Source organism: Nicotiana attenuata, unplaced genomic scaffold, assembly GCF_001879085.1.
Source record: "Nicotiana attenuata strain UT unplaced genomic scaffold, NIATTr2, whole genome shotgun sequence".
NCBI classification, from domain to species: domain Eukaryota; kingdom Viridiplantae; phylum Streptophyta; class Magnoliopsida; order Solanales; family Solanaceae; genus Nicotiana; species Nicotiana attenuata.
The window spans coordinates 244,337-261,156 of NW_017671682.1; positions in this window are offsets into that span (position 1 = coordinate 244,337).

Below are 16,820 nucleotides of genomic sequence, written 5' to 3' on the forward strand. Positions count from 1 at the left end.
TTGCACAGGAAATCAGAATGTTTCCATGCTTCAGTTACAACAAGTCTTTCATCATCCGGAGTATTTTCAGCCATGACCGGAGGATTCTCCATGATGAAACGTTGCAAACTCAACGTAGTAAGATAGAAGAGCATCTTCATTTGCTAGCGTTTGAAGTCAATACCGGAAAACTTTTCGGGTTTTTCTGCCGGTGCCATAGCATGAGCAGGAGTAGAACGGCTTGACGAGGCAGCAGCACTCGTAACAGTAGCACCCGTTCCCGCAACACTTCCATTAGTTTGGTTTTCATTTGCCATATTTCTGTAAAGTTGAAAACAATACAGAACTTTGTTAAATCAGTGAAGTTTTGATATCTTCAAACTGAATATCAAACCAAACATACAACACGTAACAATGGTGAAGTTTTTATATACTTCAAACCCGTACGTTATTATTCCGGCAAAGTTTTTATGTACTTTAAACCGGACAGAAAGAATTATTGGAGTAGAAAGCAACAAGGCTTTAGTCTCCAAAACAGTATACAAAATATGAATAACAGTTTAATATATGTTTTAACACAGAAACGTTAGTATGAAATTCCTTAAGCTTGTGAGCGTTACTGTGTTAAACCAAAAATCAGGAAAAAAACTGTTAGAAAAATAACAGAAACTGGAAAAACAGAAGAGTTTAAGAAATATTCCGAGTCCACAATTTTCTTGTGTGTCCTTAAGGAATTTTAACCCCCTCACACGTTGCCAAGGTAATGGATTAAATCCTCCCAGGATAAAACGGAATAAACCTTCCTGCAACAGTGGCAATACAAACTGCAGGATACCAACGAACTCAAAGAACGGAGCAAAATCACACCTACGAATTTGAGAGAGAGAGACTGCGAATTAGGATGCAGTATATTCAGAAAGAAAGAAGTTCTGGAGTGTTTTTCGTGTGTAGAAAATGGAGCCTTGCCTCAGAATTTATAGGCAATTATCAGAAAAGGTGTCTGGACAAGGTGCCTTTTCAGAAGAATATGCTGCCTGCCGCGGTTCTACCGCGGTCGCGGCAGAACCGCGGTCAGAGAGGCTTTCTGAACCTGCCTGCCGCGGTTCTACCGCGGTCGCGGCAGAACCGCGGCCAGAGAGGCCCTCTGAACCTTCAGCAGGGTTCTGGCGTATTTTCAGCAGTGATTCGGCATTTAATTAATTATTAAATAATTAAATAAATTTTGTCCAAAAATAATCTTATCGATCGATCATTATCCAAATCCAAAGCCGAAGCCGAGCGACGACGACGACGGCGCGAGGGTTCATTCTCTTCAACTCCTTTTAAGAGCTTTAAGAAGTGATTCTATATGTAAGCACTCAAATGTGGTTGTCCCTCACCAATAAGGGACAAAGTGCAAGACAAAAGTTCACTTCTTCAAATTTTCAATTTCCCTCCATTTTATTTCCCTCCATTTCCAATTCACACTTCTTCTACTTTAAAGCCCAATGGCTTAAAGTCCAACAGTTTGCCACATATTATTCACATTTTTGTATAATTTTACTGCATATATTACTCACGTTTTGTTGGGTTTCATTTGCTATAATAGGCTAACCAAACACGAGTTTAAGGTGTCGTTTGGTTCGAGAGTTATGCATGGATTAATAATGTAGGTATTAGTTATGCAGGAATTAGTTATACATAATTTAGTTACACGTGAATTAATTATGTGGAGATTTATTATGTGGGAATTAGTAATATAGAAATATAATGTGAGTGTTATTTATAATTAGTCCTAGTTTATTCTATTAAAATTTTAAGTATATTTTAAATATATTTTTGTTAAACGAAAAAATAAATACGCTTGATAGAGGTATTCTTATTATTTTATATTTTAATCCAAGTATACTATACATGTATTAGTTGTTCCATCCTATACCATGCATAAAATGATACATAATATATTGTCTCATAAATTATACATTTATTCGTTATGAGAAAAAGAAAAATATGAATCAAATTTTTTTTCCCAAAATTTGTAACCAAACAATATATACAGTTATGTTAATTTAATACATGAATAACTCTCTCTAACCGGCAATTAGGGGTGTTTCATAAAAACCCGAAAAATCGCACCAAACCGAAAACCAAACCAAACCGACCAAAAAGATTGATACTTTTTGGTTTGGTTTGGTTTTGGTTTTGAATTTTAAAAACCGATCAAATTTGGTTTGGTTTTGGTTTTAATCAGAAAAAAACCGAACCAAACCGACTATAGGAGTAGCTGTTTCAAATTTATTATTACACCTATATATATGTATATTGTTATACAAAGTTTCAAAAAATTTATGGTAAATGTTAATAGTTTGCACTTTTAATATAGTTCTTTACCTTTACATTCTAGTTTGATTGGTAGTTTTCTTTTGTTTAGTGTAACAATCCATTTCGTGTTAAAAATAACATATTTTTGATTGAGTCCTTAAATTATTCACCACTATTTGATTCAATTATCATCAATATATCTTGGTAAATAATAGATTTCTCAAAAAGGCTAATTTGATTTGATAGTGTTACATTGAAAATGTGGTCGCCGGAATATGTGTTTGGCAGTGTATGTCTTATATTTAAGTAATATATTAAATACTTAAAAGAGGGGTGAATGGGAAATGGAGGGAAATGAAATTTTTGAGTGAAATTTTAAGTTCCCCCCTTGGCAAACGGGCATTGTCCCATATTGGAAGAGGAAGAGGTTTTTTATGGGTATATAAGCAATTGCTCTTCTTCTAGCTCCTAAAGAGTTGAGAAGAAGGCAACCCTCGCGCCGTCGTCGTCGTCGCTCGCTCGGCTCGGCTACGGCTACGGCTACGGCTACGGCTACTAACAGAAATGTTATTAAATATTTGTTTTAATAACAAAATATTAATATTAAATCCAATCCGTTTTTCTGTTTTGGTAACAGAAAAGTAACTACCCTCTTTATTTTCCCTCTTTATTGTTGAGTAAATGGCCATTTATGTAATGGCATTTATGTTGTGGGCGTTTTGCATAAACAACCATTCTGAAGAGANAAGGGCAATTGATTTGATAGTGTTACATTGAAAATGTGGTCGCCGGAATATGTGTTTGGCAGTGTATGTCTTATATTTAAGAAAAAACCGATAAATAACCGAAAAAACCGAAAATCGACTTAAACCGAATTGAGAAAAACCGACTTAATTGGTTTGGTTTGGTTCTAATATTTGAAAAACCGACTTACTTGGTTTGATTTCTTTTTAGGGAAAAAAACCGATTCAAACCGAACTATGAACACCCCTACCGGCAACCAAATAACCCCTAAATTCATCGGTAGAGTAAATTAATGGTTACTTGATCAATACAATTTAACTTGTTATACAATGTTTATTATCCCAAATATTGGCATCCAACAGTCATATATATCGGCAGCGTATAATATTTTCTGATGTGCCAAGGTAAATTAGGGGACTTCTTCAACTAGACAAATGGGAACTGGCCTAATTTAGAATCAGGCAAATGAAAGCTTCGGAAACCCACTTTGAGCCACCTTGAAGAGTAGCATCATGCAGTAGTAGAAGTAGAAATTTTATTTTTTTTATGCAATTCTTAACACCAAATCATAGAACATACTGTTCAGGTTCTCATAATTAGTAGGGCTCGTTGATAAAAATAAAATAAAAAAAAGATCCACTAATTATGGAGTATATTTTATTATCATTAAGGTGACAAAATAGCTAATGTAACACTTTGTACTATATAATTGGAGAATTTGCACTTCCTTGAAATCTTTCATACGTATATTTCTCTGAACTAACATAAAAGGCAAATACTAAGCAACGACTCCCGCATGTTGACTTATACTACTTCCTCCGTTTCAATTTAGATGGGGTAGTTTGAGTCGATATAAAGTTTAAGAAAAAAGAGGGAAACTTTTGAAAATTGTGGTCTTAAAAGTTTAAGGAGTAGAAGCTTTATGGGGCCATGACATTCGTGTAGTTGTAAAAGCTTCTCATTAAGGGTAAAATAAGTAAAATGAAAACTTTAAAGTTGAATTATTTCCAATTATAGAAATATGTCATTTTTTTGGATCAAACTAATAAGGAAAATGTGTCATCTAAATTGAAACGGATGGAGTATCTATTATCCAGAAACTACGTATTGGCTTCAACTTCTTTTTAATCCATATTCTCTATGGTTCAATTTAATTGATTTTTTTGAATGTTGTCACATATATTAAGGAATTTAGCTTTAGTATTAATTCATAATGAAATTGGAGTAAATAGCCGAGAAATATTTGTTATATTTTCAATGAACAAATTAAGATTAATATAGTCAATTTTATTATGAATTAATACTAAAGCTATCATGCAGTCAACTTCGAAATTTAATTATCGATATAGCTTTAGAGAGAATTGATGTATTAGCATTGTCCCACGAGTCACGATTAGGTTAGGAAATCTGTCTTATTAATGGTTATGTCCTTTCAATTTCAGTGGTTATACTAAATGCCAAAATAAAAGGTCATTATTTCACACAGGCTTTTGAGATTTTTCTTTAACCATGTTCCATTTGGCATCTCTCGTTTCCCTCCAAATTCCTTTTGATTTCCGATTTGCCTCCAAATTTCCACATTTTCGTTGGACAAAATTTGACATGTTTCATTGTCACAATCAGTAATTCCCACCTTAGGAATCGTGATGACGCCTAACATTCCATTCGCTAGACAAGCCAACATCAGAGTAAATCTTAAGCCATTTTTAAACAATTCAAGTAATTAAAACCAACTAAACTGAAATAAAACTTGAATAAAGTGCGGAAAAGTCAAAACAACCAAAATATCTAAGTACAACCCCAGATCTGGTGTCACAAGTGCACGAGCAACTAGAATAGTACAGATAAAGGTCTAAATAAAAATAAAGTTGTCTGAAGGAATATACACAGCTAGGATAAACCTCCTTTTATCTCACACCAGCTGCTGCTCCTAAGTTCAAAACACTCCGCGGCCTATCCAAAACTCACCGGAGCCCTCGGGGCTCCATACCAAACATGCACTCAAGTCCAAGAACATCATACGGACTTGCTCGTACGATCAAATCATCAATATAACATCTAGAACTACGAGTTTAGCATCAAAATCAAAGAAAAATCTCAAGAACTCTTAAAGTTCAAATTTTTCAACCGAGGGTCCGATTCACGTCATATGAATTTCGTTTCATACCAAATTTTACAGGCACAACTTAAATATCATATTAGACCTGTACCGGGCTCCGGAACCAAAATACGGGCCCGATGCCATCAAATTCAAACATCTTTAAAATTTCAAAAACTCTTATAATTTCAGTTAAACAATTTTCTTCAAAAATTCATTTCTCGGGCTTGGGACCTCGGAATTCAATTTCGGGTATACGCCCAAGCCCCATATTTTTCTACGGACCCTTCGGGACTGTCAAATCACGGGTCCGGGTCCGTTTATCCAAATTGTTGACCGAAGTCAACTTAATTTTAAAGGAAAAATTAGCATTTTTATCAAATTTTCACATAAAAGCGTTTCGGATATACGCCCGGACCGCGCACGCAAATCGAGGTGAGATAAAAGGAGGTTTTAAGGCCTCAGAACACAGAATTGACAGGTAAATCAAGTGATGACATCCTCCACCTCTAAAATAACCGTTCGTCCTCGAACGGACATAGAAACGAAGTACTTGAGTCGGGGAAAAGATAATGATATCGGCTCCGCATATCGAACTCGGACTCCCAGGTAGCTGCCTCGGTAGGCTGAACACGAACAGAAGGATAGCTGTTCGATCTCAACTGACAAACCTGCCGGTCTAAAATGGCCACCGGCTCTTCCTCATAGGTCAAGTCCTTGTCCAACTGGACAGTGCTGAAGTCTAACACGTGGGATGGATCGCCGTGATACTTCCGAAGCATGGACACATGAAACACTGGATGCATAGCTGATAATCCTGGTGGCAACGCAAGCTCGTAAGCCACCTCTCCTACTCTCCGAAGAATCTCAAAAGGGCCAATGAATCTAGGTCTTAGCTTGCCCTTCTTCCCAAATCTCATCACGCTCTTTATGGGCGACACCCGAAGCAACACTCGCTCTCCAACCATGAATGTCACATCACGAACCTTGCGGTCGGCATAACTCTTCTGCCTGGACTGAGCTGTACGAAGCCTATCCTGAATGATCTTAACCTTATCCAAGGCATCCTGAACTAAATCTGTACCCAACAACCGAGCCTCTCCCGGCTCAAACCATCCAACCGACGACCGACACCGCCTACTATTGATACCCAATATTTCCTCACATATTTTTAAACAAATATATATATATATATATATATATATATATATATATATATATATATATATATATATATATATATATATATATATTACATATGCAGGTATGAGCATGCATAAGTATTTTTATAATTTTTCTATAGTTTAAAAGCTCCAAATCAGTTTATTTCTTCTCCTTATATTATATAAATATCCAATAATTATCCTTCATACTAATTTTGTGATGATTTATCTATCTAAATTCATTATTTATGCCAACATATCGTTTGAATATTTTTAGTGCATTTTTGTAATTACATTTACATTTTTTAAGCTAAATTGTACATCTTTGCAATAATAGCCCTTAGTGATGTATAATTACATTATTTAAGCATAAATGATCTTTTATATTTTTAAAATGTTAAATAAATATTTTAAATCATTTTAGTGCACAAAGATATTCTTTGGTACTCATTCATTATTTTTTATAAGTTATGTAGTCATTAAAATTAGCTATTTAAAATTTGGCCCTATTTTCTATTTCAATTCTGATCCAAATTTGACCCAATACCTAGCCCAATTTTAACTTAAACCTACCCAGCCCAAACCTTAATGCCCGACCCGGCCCCAATCTCATTCAATCTCGACCGTTGATCATAGAGATCAACAGCCACAATTAACCCCTTCCTTTTTTAGTTCCAAACGACCCCCCAAACCCTCTCATTTCTCACCAACTGCCACCCTGAAATCCCTTCTCTCTCCAAAAGCTCTCAAGCCCTAACCCTAATTCACCCACATCGCCGGTCATCTGCTGCCTCTCATGGTGTTACCCCACCACCACCAAGCCTCTAATGGCCTCTCATACGTTGGTATTGCCATCTCTAAGGTCCTCGAGGGACCAGGGTTGGTTCATCTAGGGCCCTTTCTCGCCTGTTTCAGGCTGTTTCGGTTTGATTCCGAGTAAGATCTTCCTATATCTATGGGTTTCTAAGCTTGCTTCTTCACTTCTGTGTTGTTCTTCTCGAAACCCTAATTTCTTCCTTCTGAACTTCTTAGATCTGTACATATCTAAGATGGTTTTGACCTATTTCATATGAGTTTTACAAGAACCTTTTGATTTTTTTACAAGAACCGTCTGATTTTCGAATGATTTTTCATTTTTTCTAAACTAGGGTTTCCGGAAATTTCTTTTTCCAAAACATTTGATAATTTTGAGTGTTTAATCTTTTGTTTCCTATATGTTTTAACCGATTTCGTTAGGTTTGCTCTAACCTTAACTTGTTTATACTAAAAGCCCTAATTTTTCGACATTCTTTGTTTCGTTTCTGAGTACTTGTGTACTGACTTTGTTCTTGCCTTGGTTCTTGTGATTTTTCTTTAGCCATTTAGATGTCTCGTGATTTTCTTATCCAATATGCCTCTACTAAGTTTCTTGATTCAACCTTTCTACTGATTCTATATGTCTATGTTCATTCTGACTATTCATGGTAAGACTGTATTTTTTCTCCTTAAATCAGGGTTGTTTGGAATTTTTGATTTACAGATTTGCTTCGTTGAAACCTATGTGTTGAATCTGGACTATTCCTTTCTTGCCTATTTGAATTGTCCGTGATATTTGCTGGCCCTTTACGTGATTTTCTCTTATAATTAAACCCTTGATGTCACGACCCAAACTCCGCCCCGGTCGTGATGGCGCCTCTCGTGAAGACAAGGCCAGCCAGACCATTCCAGAACACCTCTTTAAAGCAGTTAAACAGTTCATAAGCATTTTAAATATGATTTCATGATATTAATTAGCGGAAATACAACCTAACACAGCCCTAATCGGGGTGTCACAAGTCACGAGCATCTATTAGAGTGTAAATCCAACTACAAGGTCTAAAATATACAAAATCGAAATAATGAACAAAAGAGAGACGCTGGCAGTCACCTCGCTAACTCCTATAACTCTGCCTCTTATCAGCCAAAACCCGCTAACGGGTGGATAAATACCTGCATCTGCACACGAGGTGCAGGGAGTAAAGTGAGTACTCCAACTCAGTGAGTAATAAAGGTAAATAATAATTGAGCAGTAAGAAATCACGTAAGGTAAATCATCATGCCGTATAGAAGCATTATAAAACCCCTTGAGAAAAAGCAGTGAAGTTGTGAAATCTATAGAGAACATCTTAGCTCAGTTCAAACCACTTTTGAAAATGACTTTTTCAACGGTTATGCGAATGCATGCAAAACAATTAGTGCAGATAAGCACAGAAATCCGCCCCTCAGGCACAACACTCACTCAACAGATAATGCCAGGCAATCAGATAAATACCCCGTGAAGTAACACAGACAACAGATAATGGCAGACAAATGAAATAAAGTAAACACATAGAACAGTACTAGTACCGCTGCGGCGTGTAGCCCGATCCATTTATCGTCGACGGCGCTTACTGGGGGTGTGCAAACTCCGGGAGGGGCCCCTTACGGCCCAAGCGTAATATCAAGCCATCTCGTGGCATCAAATCTAGGCCCTTGGCCTCATACCAGTATCAGCATAACACTGCTGCGGCGTGCAACCTGATCCATATATATATATATATATATTGTTGCGGCGTGCAGCCTGATCCAAAAGCATCCTCACAATACAGGCCCTCGGCCTAACTCAGTCAACAAAATCACATACGCCCCACTTGGGGAACAATAAACATGATGCTCAGCCCAAATTATTACTGGAAATATCATTTCAAGTGTTAAAGCAGGTGAACTTGGCTGAGTTTTGAAAACAGTGAAAAAAAATACATGACTGAGTTCAAGTATAAAATCAAAACAGTGAGGAAATATCAACAACATCCCCGAAGGGGTTCAAATAGCTGGCACGAAGCCCAAATATGGCAATCAGCCCAAGTCATGATGATAACAAATAAGTTTCAATCAATTACATAGTAAAATCATCAATCGGGACGGACCAAGTCACAATCCCCAACGGTGCTCTACTCCACGCTCGCTATCCGGCGTGCAAATCACCTCAATATAGCACTACGATGTGCAATCCGAGGTTTTAAACCCTCAGGATATCATTTACAATCATTACTCACCTCGAACCGGCTAAACATCTAGCTCGCGACGCCTTTGCCTCTCGATCGGCCTCCACGCGCGTCGAAACTACCCAAAAACAGAGCGAATACGTCACAATATGCTAAGTGAGCAAAGCCCAAGCGAAAACAATCAACAACGGGCACAAATCCCGAAATTAGCAAAACCCGAGCCCCGGGCCCACTTCTCAAAACTCAGAAATTTTCACATCATTAGATTCCTTATCTCTCCACGAGTCTATGAAAATCAAGAACTCTCAAATCCAAGCTCAAATGACCCTTCAAATCCCAATTTAAAATCATAAAATTCCAAGCCCTAGTTCTTCCTATTTTAGCTAAATTTCCATGAATTTCTAGGTTAATTTCACATAATAATCATGTTTTTAGTTCATAGAACTTACGTCAAATCAATCCTCTTCGAATCCCTCTTCAATTGCTCACAAGAAGCTCTAAAAATACTCAACAATGGAGGAAAATGACTTAGGCTCGCGGATGAAATATGTTTAAGACCCCTTCTGCCCAGCTGACGATTCCTTCTATGCAATAGCGGCCCCAGGCTCGCGATCGCGATGAGCAAATCTTCCAGGCCTCAAAATGGTCTATGCGAACGCGACAAAACGGATGCGAACGCGAAGCTTCAGCTTCCCCTCTTACGCGAACGCGGCTCAGCTGATGCAAACGCGATGACCAAAATCACTGGACTCCAACTCCTTCTACGCGAACGCGATCCATACCATGCCATCGCGAAGCATCATTAACCAACCTTCCGCGAACGCGGACCCTCAGACGCGAACGCGAAGTGAAATTCGCCTGCCTCCAAATTTCCTTCTACGCGATCGCGGCTCAACCCACGCGATCGCGAAGACTTAAAACCTGCAACACCTGGAATGAAAACTCTGCAACTTTCCAACATCAAAACTAGCCCGTTAGACCATCCGAAGCTCACCCGAGGCCCCCGGGACCTCAACCAAAAGCACCAACACATCCTAAAACATCATTCAAACTTGTTCCAATCATTAAAACACCTCAAACAACACTAAAACCATCAATTCTCATCGAATTCAAGCCTAAGTTTGCCAAGAACTTCCGAAACTCGCTTTCGATCAAAAACCCGACCAAACGACGTCCGAATGACCTGAAATTTTGCACACACATCACAAATGACATAACGAAGCTACATAAACTCTCGAAATTCCATTCCGACCCTCGGATCAAAATCTCACCTATCAACCGGAATTTGCCAAAATACCAACTTTGCCAATTCAAGCCAAATCCTTCCACGGACTCCCAAAATGCATTCCGATCGCGCTTCTAAGTCATAAATCACCCAAAGAAGCCACCCAATTCATAAATATTCCGATCCGAGCTCATATACAAATAAGTCAACTCTTGGTCAAATCTTTCAAATTCAAAGCTTTCAACTGAGACTGTTCTTTCAAATTCATACCGATTTCCGTAAAAACCAAAACCAACAATCTACATCAGTCATAATACATCGTACGGGGCAAGTCATGCCCGAGAACTGGCGATCAAAGTGCAAAAGCTCAAAATGATCGGTCGGGTCGTTACATCCTCCCCCACTTAAACACACGTTCGTCCTCGAACGTACCTAGAGTTGTTCTAAAAGCCAAACACTCACTGAATAACCTTACCATGCATATACCCGGGGGTGATCCCATATCACCCTAACTCATATAGGTCCGATAACACAACATAGCTGAAATTTCACATTCCATCCTAGTCCATAAACCCTAGACCACACTTTCACTTCTGAAACCATCAATACGATCAGAACCTCACACCTACACTCTGAATAGTCCCGAACCAGCCATAATAGCCCATGCCTGCAACGTCCAGTGCAATTATATGATATACCACATAACTCAAACACATGCAGCAATAACTTCCATTCACAGCAGATGCCTACAACAACCAAAATACCGATAAAAACCTCTTATTAGCTAAAGTCTCATTCCAACACTTTCATATACTTCCAACGATAAATGAAACACGCAATAAACCATAACCATCGTCAAGCATTCATGAGGCCATTTCTCCTCTGGCAATTACCATAGCAAATTTTGAACCGAACCTCGATACTTACCCATCAAACATGCTGAAATCGAATTCGTTTGTATTCATTAATGATCTCAACGATCTCTTCTGACCAAACACACCACCCCTGGTGACATGACACATCAATACAGCCTAAGCCACAACCTGCATAACTACGCGCACCAATAAGCAACAGTCCGAACATACTCAAATCATGAAAATGACACAATTGAAAGAGCTGTACCTCAAGCTCACCAGTACCATCACAACACAAGGCTGGGAATCCGTCTCAAATCATATAATAGAACACACGAATTTATCCCGCAAGATCATATCTCCACATAGTTTCGCGGCAATGCGCGATCCTATCCAAACACTGCTTCGCCTGAAACACCTCAAGTCACTATGCTCGAAAGCAACAACCACACACCATTTGACGTCTGGAACTAAAGCACATNTACCGGTGACCCCGGCACCAAATCAATACCGAAATCCACAACCTCGCCCGGCGACATGCCCGGCCACAAGAAACGCATCCGAAAAGTCCCTCCACACCAGAACTAAATCGATGGTAGAAACCCCTGCACCAACATCCATCACGAAGGCCCAATTAAGAAAAACAATCCTTCCCAGCCGTCCGCTGGGTCCTTGAAATATAAACCACTCTGCTAGCACATAATCCGACGCACCTCGCCACTCAACCCGTGGCGTTTCCAGCATAGCCCATAGCGCAATAGTCTAGAATAACCCAACACTGAGATAACCAGTCTACGCCCCAATATCATATCCAAAATCTAACATACCAAGCAAAGAAAGATCCACTCGGGCCTCCAAATCCCGGTAGCTGCTAAACAGTGCCGATACACACGATCTACAACCACATCATAGCCTGCATATGAGAACTTCCGTCTCCACATCCACACGGAACATGAATCATCATATCCGATCCCAATTTCGCCGTCCGAACACATGCATACCTTTAATACCCAATCATTCCACGATAGATACGCTAAAATTTCCCTATGCCACCAAGCAAACCCGAATACCACCAGTCGATCCAACAAGAAAGTGTCGCAATACTACCAAAGTATCATCAGTTTAATCACATTACCCTTTTTCTGAGACATATACTCTCGTCAAATCACTTCTAATTAGCAGTACCATTTCCCTGATTATCTGAGGCTACCCGTTGCCAAAGAGTTTATGAACTTCCTTTCAGAACTTAATTGTAACCTAGCACACGCCAGTCTCGGTCCTCCACAACATACCGCATATACCATACCACCCAAGGATAACATGAAAACTTTTATCTCCCTTCCGAGCCACAGACATCTACGCACTCAACTAGTCAAGAACTTCCATTGATCCCATCTAGAAGAAAATCATTACACATCTCATGCCTCTCACCTTCGCAGAAAATGCACTTCTCCAACCACGGTAGAAATCAACAAGAACTCCCCCAATTCCGTTTGCACAAATTAAACTGCCAGGACTGAATCCTTCTAACTAGACCAAGCTAAGCAAGCCATCTGCAAAATACTTGTAAGAACCCATTACCTCGAACACATACAAAGAATTAATCATATCCTTACCATACCGATTCGGTCTACTACCAAGCTGCTCTATCTATCTAAATTTCCCTCTGATTCATTTTCAACTTGATGCTCCCTCTTGCTGTAGCACCACAATTCCTCAACCCAGGTTTACCACACGAGGCCCAAGCATAAATCCACACTGTCCAAGGCCCATAAGTCGCTGAATACTCTCTTAATATTTCCAAAAGCACCACATTCCAAAATACCTTACTCTAAAGAACTTCCTGCGAATCTAAATTCGTTACCTTTATCTTCCTGATACTAATACATAGAATCCCATAATTAACATAGAAATACCACAAGTCTTGAACTCTTCCATTGAAAACTCGGCTTCTAACCACACATATGACTTTGAGATAACAAATTGCTACATGAAGCATCTTGAACACATTAGAACCATTTTCGAGAGTCATTCACTCTATTCATACTGCACTTAACCCGATCAACATAACCGAACAACCAGTGCCTCATTGGCACTTCTGACACTGCAGCACATAACCTATCCTTAGTCAAAAATTTCCTTTTACTCGAGCCATCCTCGGGCTCAATCTCCGCAACCAGAACTGATTCACCACACGCCTCAAATCGAAACCAACATAGCATGTAACCGAGCAATCAGCTAATCAATAACAATCTCCCCCACTTGGCTCGAAGCCATAGGTCAGAATACCTTCAACAACTCATAACACTTATACTCTATTGATGCCACAATACCATAGTGAGATTAAACTCAAATCCTTTGTAAGCTTGTGTAAACACAAATCATCTAGTACTTTAAATCTTTTGCAAATCTCGTAATAGTTAAGCCCCCTCTCTTAAGCGACCCAAAATTTCAAATTCCCACACTTACATTTCACTCTCACATGAGATCTTCTAACAATCACATAAGGGTCACACAACCCCAGAACTCTTCGCAAGAGATAACCCACCTGCTTTGCTTCAGTTAACCTTTCTGTATGCCTTCCACCGTCATAAACTGTACGCAGTCACTTAGTCTTCCTGAGTCTGAACTAATACCGCAACATAAAATTTACTTCACTCTCAAGTGGAAAACATGAAAAGATTCTTCACGCGCTCATAACTCGGGGCTACACATCCAATTACAATGGAAATCAAACACTTAATGGTTCATCTATCATCCGGAAGACCTTCCTCGTCACTTCCAAGTCATAACGGTACATCTCGCAGCACTAACATACTCATCACATAGTTACCCAACCGTCACTCCCACTAATAGGGACAATACCGAACATATAAGTTCAAAAACACTTGTTCACACAATCAGCACCTCGGTGCTCAAGCCATAGGCAAAAATCCGGCCCCAAGTCCTCCGGACTGGCCCAACATAAACTCACAGAGATTACATCTCGCCCGTCGATCGGGGAATCACAAGCCATCAATGCACATCTGATACTGAGCGCGCATGCGAACTCATGGAAGGAATTTCAAATGTTACTCTTCAAGCTGAATCAGAGACGCACGATAAGAATTCAAGAATGTGAAGTTTTCTTAAGGTTCTGCAGCCTCTCGAGGATAAAAATAGACGTCTCCGTACCGATCTGCGAGACTCTACTAAACCTGGTCATGACTCGTGAGACCTAGTAACCTAGGCTCTGATACCAACTTGTCACGATCCAAACTCCGCCCCGGTCGTGATGGCGCCTCTCGTGAAGACAAGGCCAGCCAAACCATTCCAGAACACCTCTTAAGAAGTTAAACAATTCATAAGCAGTTTAAATATGATTTCATGATATTAATTAGCGAAAATACAAACCAACACAGCCCTAATCGGGGTGTCACAAGTCACGAGCATCTATTAGAGTGTAAATCCAACTACAAGGTCTAAAATATACAAAATCAGAATAATGAACAAAAGAGAGAAAAACGATGCTGCAGACGCTGGCAGTCACCTCGCTAACTCCTATAACTCTGCCTCTGATCAGCCAAAACCCGCTAACGGGTGGATAAATACTTGCATCTGCACACGAGGTGCAGGGAGTAAAGTGAGTACTCCAACTCGGTGAGTAATAAAGGTAAATAATAACTGAGTAGTAAGAAATCACATAAGGTAAATCATCACGCTGTATAGAAACATTATAAAACCCCTTGAGAAAAAGCAGTGAAGCTGTGAAATCTTTAGATAACATCTTAGCTCAGTTCAAACCTCTTTTGAAAATGACTTTTTCAACGGTTATGCGAATGCATGCAAAACAATTAGTGCAGATAAGCACAGAAATCCGCCCCTCGGGCACAACACTCACTCAACAGATAATGCCAGGCAATCAGGTAGATACCCCGCGAAGTAACACAGACAAAAGATAATGGCAGACAAATGAAATTAAGTAAACACATAGAACAGTACTAGTACCGCTGCGGCATGCAGCCCGATCCATTTATCGTCGACGGCGCTCACTAGGGGTATGCAGACTCCGGGAGGGGCCCATTACGGCCTAAGCGCAATATCAAGCCATCTCGTGGCATCAAATCTAGGCCCTTGGCCTCATACCAGTATCAGCATAACACTGCTGCGGCGTGCAGCCCGATCCATATATATATATATATATATTGCTGCGGCGTGCAACCTGATCCAAAAGTATCCTTACAATACAGGCCCTCGGCCTAACTCAGTCAACAAAATCACATACGCCACTCGGGCAACAATAAACATGACGCTGAGCCCAAATTATTATTGGAAATATCATTTCAAGTGTTAAAGCAAGTAAACTTGGCTGAGTTTTGAATACAGTGAAAAAAAATACATGACTGAGTTCAAGTATAAAATCAAAACAGTGAGTAAATATCAACAATCATCCCCGAAGGGGTTCAAATAGCTGGCACGAAGCCCAAATATGGCAATCAGCCCAAGTCATGATGATAACAAATAAGTTTCAGTCAATTACACAGTAAAATCATCAATCGGGACGGACCAAGTCACAATCCCCAATGGTGCTCTACTCCACGCTCGCTATCCAGCGTGTAAATCACCTCAATATAGCACTACGATGTGCAATCTAGGGTTTCAAACCCTCAGGATATCATTTACAATCATTACTCACCTCGAACCGGCTAAACATCTAGCTCGCGACGCCTTTGCCTCTCGAATCGGCCTCCACGCACGTCGAATCTACCCAAAAACAGAGCGAATACGTCACAATATGCTAAGGGAGCAAAGCTCAAGCGAAAACAATCAACAACGGGCACAAATCCCGAAATTAGCAAAACCCGAGCCCCGGGCCCACTTCTCGAAACTCAGAAATTTACACATCATTAGATTCCTTATCTCGCCACGCGTCTATGCATATCAAGAACTCTCAAATCCGAGCTCAAATGACCCTTCAAATCCCAATTTAAAATCTCAAAATCCCAAGCCCTAGTTCTTCCAATTTTGGCTAAATTTCCATGAATTTCTAGGTTAATTTCACATAATAATCACGTTTTTAGTTCATAGAACTTACCTCCAATCAATCCTCTTCGAATCCCTCTTCAATTGCTCCCAAGAAGCTCTAAAAATACTTAACAATAGAGGAAAATGACTTAGGCTCGCGGATGAAATATGTTTAAAAACCCTTCTGCCCAGTTGACGATTCCTTCTATGCGATCGCGGCCCCAGGCTCGCGATCGCGATGAGCAAATCTTCCAGGACTCAAAGTGGTCGATGCGAACGCGACAAAACGGATGCGAACCCGAAGCTTCAGCTTCCCCTTTTACGCGAACGTGGCTCAGCTGATGCGAACGCGACGACCAAAATCACTGGACTCCAACTCCTTCTACGCGAACGTGATCCATACCATGCCATCGCGAAGCATCATTAACCAACCTTCCGCGAACGCGGACC